The sequence below is a fragment of the Parus major genome, chromosome 6 (assembly GCF_001522545.3).
Source record: "Parus major isolate Abel chromosome 6, Parus_major1.1, whole genome shotgun sequence".
Lineage (NCBI taxonomy): Eukaryota > Metazoa > Chordata > Aves > Passeriformes > Paridae > Parus > Parus major.
The window spans coordinates 32,094,786-32,101,938 of NC_031775.1; positions in this window are offsets into that span (position 1 = coordinate 32,094,786).

Below are 7,153 nucleotides of genomic sequence, written 5' to 3' on the forward strand. Positions count from 1 at the left end.
GCACATCCCTGGGTATCCCTGCACATCCCTGGGTATCCCTGCACATCCCTGGGTATCCTCAGCATCCCTGGACATGCCCTTGCATCCCTCCCAGCTGTGCTCCCCCGGCTCTGCCCCGCTCCCGGGATGCGGCTGGCGCCCGGGCTGCGCCTTTAAAAGCGATTTTCTGCCGTCGGTTCCCATCCAGCTCCTCCTGAAGAGAGCGGGACCGGCGGCTGCGGACGAACTCCTCTGGTCTGCCACGGTCAAGGCTGGTGTTGTTCAAACTCCCTCTATTTCCATTTATTAGTTGGCTTTCACGTGGCTTTTCACTGCCTCCCATTACGGGATTTTATTTTTCTTTTACTCGCGGCTTTGTGGAAAGGGTTACTGGGTGTTTGCTGTGGGATGAAACAGTGTTGTCTAATTGTGAAAGGCTGTCTCCTGCGTTTTTTTCCCAATTTTTCAGTGAGGTTCCTCTCCATGTGGCTTATTTCCATAGCATGAAGAGATTTGGTGTGTGTTCAGCTGTGTCTGATTTGGATGGGGTAGACACTGCAGAGTTAAAAGAAAAGACAGCGCTTATCGAGCTTTTTCTTTTTTTTGAGATTTATTTTTCCCCCTGAGATGGTACAATCCGTGGGAAGCAGAAATAAAGATGCGGAGAATCGAAAAAAAAGTATTTTTTTAAGTGCATGACAGTTGTACCTTCTGTGCATGCTTGGGGCTGGTAAGTAAATAAATAAAATAAGTTTTCTGATAAAAACCGATGACGTTCAGCTGGAAGCTGGGTGTAGTTTAGAAGAGATTTAATTCTGCATAAAATGTGCTTTCCTCATCCTGGAGGGACGTGATCCCCCACTTGGCTTTGCTGGGGGATAAATGAAACCAGTTAAGCCTTGGAGCGGGAAGTTTTAGGTGGTTTGGGGGGACTGGCTTGGTCTTGCTCTTGATCAGGTGGAATTTGGGCTTTGAGAGGAATCTTGGTGGGGGTAACGGGAGATCCTGGGGAAATCTGTGTCTGCTTTGTGCTTGGGGTGGTGGCTCTGGGCAGAAAAGGGAATGGAACAGGTTGAGGTGCCCAGGATGAGCCGGTGTGGATGCAAACACCCCCTGGGGGGTGATGGATCAGCCGAGCCCAGGGAATTCAGCTGAAAACATTTGTTTTGTCAAGTGCCGGAAGGAGTTGAAATGTGTGGAGCGAGCTCAGAAATGTGCGAGAAGAAGGGAAAGAAAATAATGTGAGAAACCCAATGGTGTGGGCGTAGTGATTGCTTTGCTGCGTTCCCAAAGAAAGGGATTGCTGTGCTGTGACTGCCGTGCTCTGCGTTCCTGAAATGCAGGGATTCTCCCAAGCACAGAGCAAAACCCAATTCCTGCTTTGCTGACACCTTTAATAAACCCAGACATCTCCATGTACCTAAAGCAGGGTGCTGGGGCTGTTTGGGCTGCAGGAATTTCTCCTCGAGTGCTAAGTGGGGAATTTTAGCACATTTTGGTCCTAGTTTATATCTTGTTTTTTTCCTTGCTTTCTACCTCACATGTTTATGGTTATTTATCTCTTAACAAACCCAGTCAAGGTTTTTCATCTCTGAGTAAGGGCTGACTTAAATCCCTGAATTTTCTGTCTTCTTCCCTCACCCTCCAGGGCATTCCCAGCTCCTGGGTGGTGCCAGGAATGCACCGTGTGATGATGGGAAGCTGGGAAAGGATTGCTGGGGGACTCAGCAGGTTCAATATCTGTGCAAAACCTTCCTGCCCCACTCAGGGAACTCAGCAGGTTCCCATGGAGCTGGGACAGAGGGCAGAGCTGCTCCTTGCCTTGCACAGAGTGAACTCCTGCACCTTCCCAGCTGGGAGGTGACAGCAGTGGAGGAGGATTTTGGAGTCTGTTTGGTTTCTGGAGCTGTTGGTGTCAGGACCAGAGCTGCAGAGCTGTGTTATTAACTGAGCTGGTTTCAGTGTGCTCCAGCAGAGCTCTGTTCCTGTACTTGGTGACCTTTTTCTCACTCGTTTAAGAGGTTTTGTGAAGAAAAATGACTGGACAGGAGTTGACAAACTGCCAAGTGAAATAGAGCTGGAGGAAGTCAGCGCAATTCTGCCCTGTCACAGATGTCCTTGGTGTTTTCTGAGAGTCAGATCCACGTGGTACAGAAACACAGAAGGGTTTGGCTTGGAAGAGACCTCAAAGCCCATCCCTGCCATGGCAGGGACATCTTCCACTATCCCAGGCTGCTCCAGCCTGGCTTTGGGCACTGCCAGGGGATCCAAAGGGATCCAGGGGCAGCCACAGCTTCTCTGGGCACCTGTCCCAGGACCTGCCCACCCTCACAGCCAGGAATTCCTTCCCAATAACCCATCTAAATATCCCCTCCTTCAGTTTAAAGCCATTCCCCCTTGTCCTGGCACTCCATGTCCTTATCCAAAACCCCTCTCCAGCTCTTGTTATCAGCAGAGTGTTTCTGTTCTTCATTATTGGTGATGCCAGTACATTTGTGCAAGGTTTTGGAGCAGGTCAGCTGCAGTGGAAAATAAAAATAAGAAGGCCAAGCATGGGATGCTGTGGAGGAGGAAAAGCAGGGAGATCCCAAGGAATAAGGATTGTTTGTCGTGCTGCTGGGAGCACACAGAGCCCACCCTGCTTGCTGGAGGAGTGGGAGCTTCTGCAGAAAAATGGTTCAATCATAGAGAAAACCTGAGGATTGTGTTGGTCCCTCCTGGGAGTGATGTTGGCATTTTGTGATTGTGATGCCGTGTTTCAGTCTCTGTTTCTGAAATATCCCTCAGCATGGATTTATGGCAGGGCTTAGCAGCAGGTGGAGATCCCGTGGGTGGTGTCAGAGCACTCGAAGGCCATCAGCAATGAATGATGGGGATGTTTTGGTGGAAAAAACCTGCCTTTACATGGGAATTTTAAGTGAATTATTCTGCATCTAGACATACAATGAAAATTTCTCAGGAGAAGAGGTTGAAAACAGATGTTCTGGGTAGAAGCTGCAATTCCATCCTTATTCCAGGGGGGCTGGCAGGAAGGGACCGTATTTCCTTTACAAGCAGCGTGGTGGGAACAGCACAATGGGATGGGTTTGGTGAATCAGACTCCAACTCTATCACTTGCTCCTCATCCAGCACTCCCAGGGAGGCTGCACTTTTTCCAGGAGGCTGCAGTTTTGCAGCACCCCTGCAGCTTGGGAAGCAGCAGAGGAGCAGCCAGGCCTGAGGGATGCTCCTTGCTTGTCCGCAGTGAGCAGCTCTCTGCTCCTTGATGGGCATTTCATTATTGATCTCCTGCTGCAATATTAATGGCAGCAGAATCCCTCTGTAAGCTGCAATATCGTTCTGTGCCCGGCATGGAAAGTGGTGTGAATTGGATCCATGAATTATTAAGGAGTTTGGAATTGCGTGGTCTTGGTGGAGCATTTATGGCTCCCCTGGATGTGACTCTGGTTTTATGGGCTCAGAGCTGGCTCAGGGAATGATTCGGGTGCTGCTTGAGCTGATTTGTGATGTGATGCAGCAGAATTTGGGCTGAATGCTCTGTGCAGGATTCCTGCATCTTTTTTAACTCTGATCTTGTATTTTTTATTCATTGTGCCTTTCTGCACAGGCTTTCATCCTGGTGTTACTTGTTAATTGCTTTTGCCCTGTCTGATCTGAATTATACAATCCCAAAGGTTCCAAGTGTTCATAGTGAAAAAAAACCTGCCTTTATTTATTCCAAACTTCTTGCTGAAATGTCAATATCCCTTCAGGTTTGTTGTACAAATACATTTAATACTTGTATAAGCCAGAGCTGAAATGAGATCCTGATAAGACAGCAATTAGGAGGAGCTCAGCAGCAGCATTTTGTTGAAGTGTTTGTACAGGATTTAATTCTGAGTTATTCACATCATGGACTGTGTTTTTAAGGCACGTTCAGCTGACTTGCTGCAGGTATAATAATAATTCCATCCCTGATATCCTTCTGTCTGGCCAAATCCTCCCTGTTTCCTGCAGAGGATTCTTCACCAGTGACATCCCCTGCCCCAAAAATGCCCTTTTCCCTTTGGCTGCTGGCACTGACTCACTGCTGAAATGGCAAAGTAAAATCTGCTCACAGAGATCTGTCTGTGTTCAAAGGTGTTTCCTGGCTGAGGGGAGAAATAAAACTGGGAAGAAATTTGCTGGATTAGTTTGTGGCTTGCAGTGATGGTGGATTGTTCGCTGGGAAATGTACAACAACTCACTCCCAGGGTTTTCTATCACTTTTATCCCCTCTGTAAAAAAGAAAAAGTGCTCAGTCCTGCAAGCTTGTCTTACCTGAGATTCCCTTTTTCAAATGTACAACAATAATTTTTTTTGGTAAGAATGAGAGATCTGAGCAGGTAAAACCAAAAAACAAAACTGTAAGTCAGGCTGAGTTGAGATAAGACATAAACTAAAAAAAAAAAACAGCAAGAGAAGTGACAATTTTGGGATTTCTGTGTTGGGAAGAGGCAGCTGTTTCCCACAGGAGTGTGAGGATGCCCCAGCAGCTGGAAGAAGCTGTGCCAAGAACAGCTGTTCCCTGAAGATAACACACAAACAGGGATAACAAACACAAACAGGGATGCAGCAGCACGAAGCACTGGGAAGAACCAGGACTCGGAAAGGCTTTGCTTCAGTAGGACAATGAATTGTAAAGAGACAGCAAAGCACAGGTTCACAAGGGAAGAAGTGAAAAGTGTGTTACTCCTGTCACTCCTGAAAGATCAGGACACAATAATCAGGGCAGCTGGAGGATAAACCTCCCACTTGAAAGTTTTGTTGCTCTGGAGAAAATATTTTAGAATGAAATACCCAACTGCACATCCATGGCAAGATCTCACTCTCCTGAGCTCAATCAGTTCCAGCTTTTCTGCTGCTTGGGTGTTCCTTTGATTGCTCTGGGCTTTGAGTTGTCTTCCCTTCCACCAAAATCGATCTCTTCCACCTGGAATAACTTCTGGAGGAGCTGGAGCTGCTGTGGATCATCCTGGTGCCCCTTGAAGAGCAGCAGAGCAGTTTTGGTTGGGGCAGGCTGGGGTGAACTGGGAACTCGATGGTTCCAAACCCCCTTTCCCATGGATGTGGGTTGGGATGAGGACGGAGTGTTTGAATTTGGGGTTTTTTTTTGATATTTCCCTGTCTGTGATGCTGAACCCCACAGGTGCTGCAGTCCTGTCTGAATTGCCAAAGGAGGGGCCATGAGGTTCACACCATGCCTGCTTCTATCTTGCCATTTGTGCCCCTAATTTCTTACCCCCCTTGGTTCTTTTCATGGACTTTTTCCATCCAAAAGAAAATCTAAGTCTGGTAAACAAAAGTGTGATCGCAGCTTGAAGCCAACGATGAAAATTCCTGCTTACAGACCCTCTGGTCTGCAGGATATTTGATAAAGGATCTGTAAATATTTCTTTACTAAGAGCTGTAATTCCTCAGCTTCAGAACAGTTTTCATTCCTAACCCTTCCCTCACCCTGTTTCTTTTGGTAAATTCCATCTCGATTGTCTTTTGTCCTTTAATCTTGGAGTTTTTGCTGCTTGTCCTTGGAGGATTTATTTTCCTTTGCGTTCCTAGTCTTGGTTTCTGCTGGAATATGCTGTGGATTGCTGGGCCTGAGCAGTAAAATCCTGATTTAAACAAGCCATAAATAATGTTTTTACCTCGTGTTCTGTGGGTTTAAATGTCTCAGGGACTGAGTCTGGTTAATTTAAATTTGGCTTTCATGAATGTCTTCAATCATGCTGCAGAATGTCACTTATAACATTTAATTATTCAATGATATTAATTGATCTGCAGCCTGTCTTTCTACTAATCTGATACAACAAAGTTTGCAAATTGCTGCTGAGAGCAGGATTGTGGTGGAACAGCTTTCAGATGGCAGCAGAAAAGCCTTTGTGTAACCAGGTTAAAATGATAGATGCTTTCCCTGTTAAACACAGGGCTGAGTTTAAATAGGTTCACGTTACCATTTTGTTTGCAGATGTCAAAAGCTCATTAATTTGAAGTCAAACTCCCTACCTTGCTGCTTCAAACTGCTTTTAAATTACACGTGTGCTGATCAATCTTGAAAAGCCCAAATTAAAAACTCAGCTGAGGGCACCTTTCAAGGCCACAGATCCAACACTTAATTGTAATCTGTTTTCCAGAGACAAACCTCCCACCCCAGCACTGCTTCCCTGCAGAAGTGGAGGGAGAGGAAGTTGGAGAGACTTAAATATTTCTGGGAAGGCAAAGAGGAAAGGAAAAGGTGGAAACAGAGAACTATATTTAAATAATGACCTATTTACATTACACAGTTTGAACTATTAGAAATAGACTTAGGAGCTTGTGGTGTTGAGATTATTGATTCGTTCATAATGGGGCGTTTTTCAAGGAGGAACCTCAGATCCTGGGCTCAGTTTTGGGCTTCTCAGGAACTTTGATGGGTGAACTGCCCAAGTTATTTATCAGTTTTGTGCTCATGTAATCGAGCTGTAATTTGTCCTCAAGAATCTCGAGAACTGCTGCACTCTATCAAATTATTTACCCTTAAAATTCGGCCTCATTTACCAGGATATTCCAAGGAAGAAACTTGAATAATTTCCTTGGAAAAAAATCACTGGACCCTCAAAAAGTTCTCAGTGACCAAAGTTTTACATTTCTGTTTTCAGGAATTGACACTGTGCTGGTGCCCACCGTGTTCTTCCAGGGCGCTTTTGCTCCGTGCACTTTCACTGGAATGAAATTCACTGGAATGAAATTCACTGGAATGAAATTCACTGGAATGAAATTCACTTTCACTGGAATGGGATTTAAGGATGGCCAGGCCATCCCTGAGGTTTTTCCCCTCATTCCAAAGCCTGTCAGTGGGAGCTGAAATCGGAACCAGCTCTGGAGCGTGGGAAAGGAGGAAAGGAAGGAACTGTCCTGCCAGACAGCGTTTGCAGAACTCTGCCCAGCTGTGCAGGGGCTGGGGGAAGGGAGAAAACCATGCTGGGGTAACTTTTCAGCTAGAAATGCAGTCACAGCTGGGTATTATTTATTCACAAGTGTGGTAAATGTTTTTTTAAATTATTAATTTAATAATAGAATAATTATTAAATTTTAAATTATTTTTTCCTGAATCTAGATGTACTTGAAACTAATTTCAATGATTTTGAAATTTTTTAATTCAGTGCCTTCTCTCAGCTCT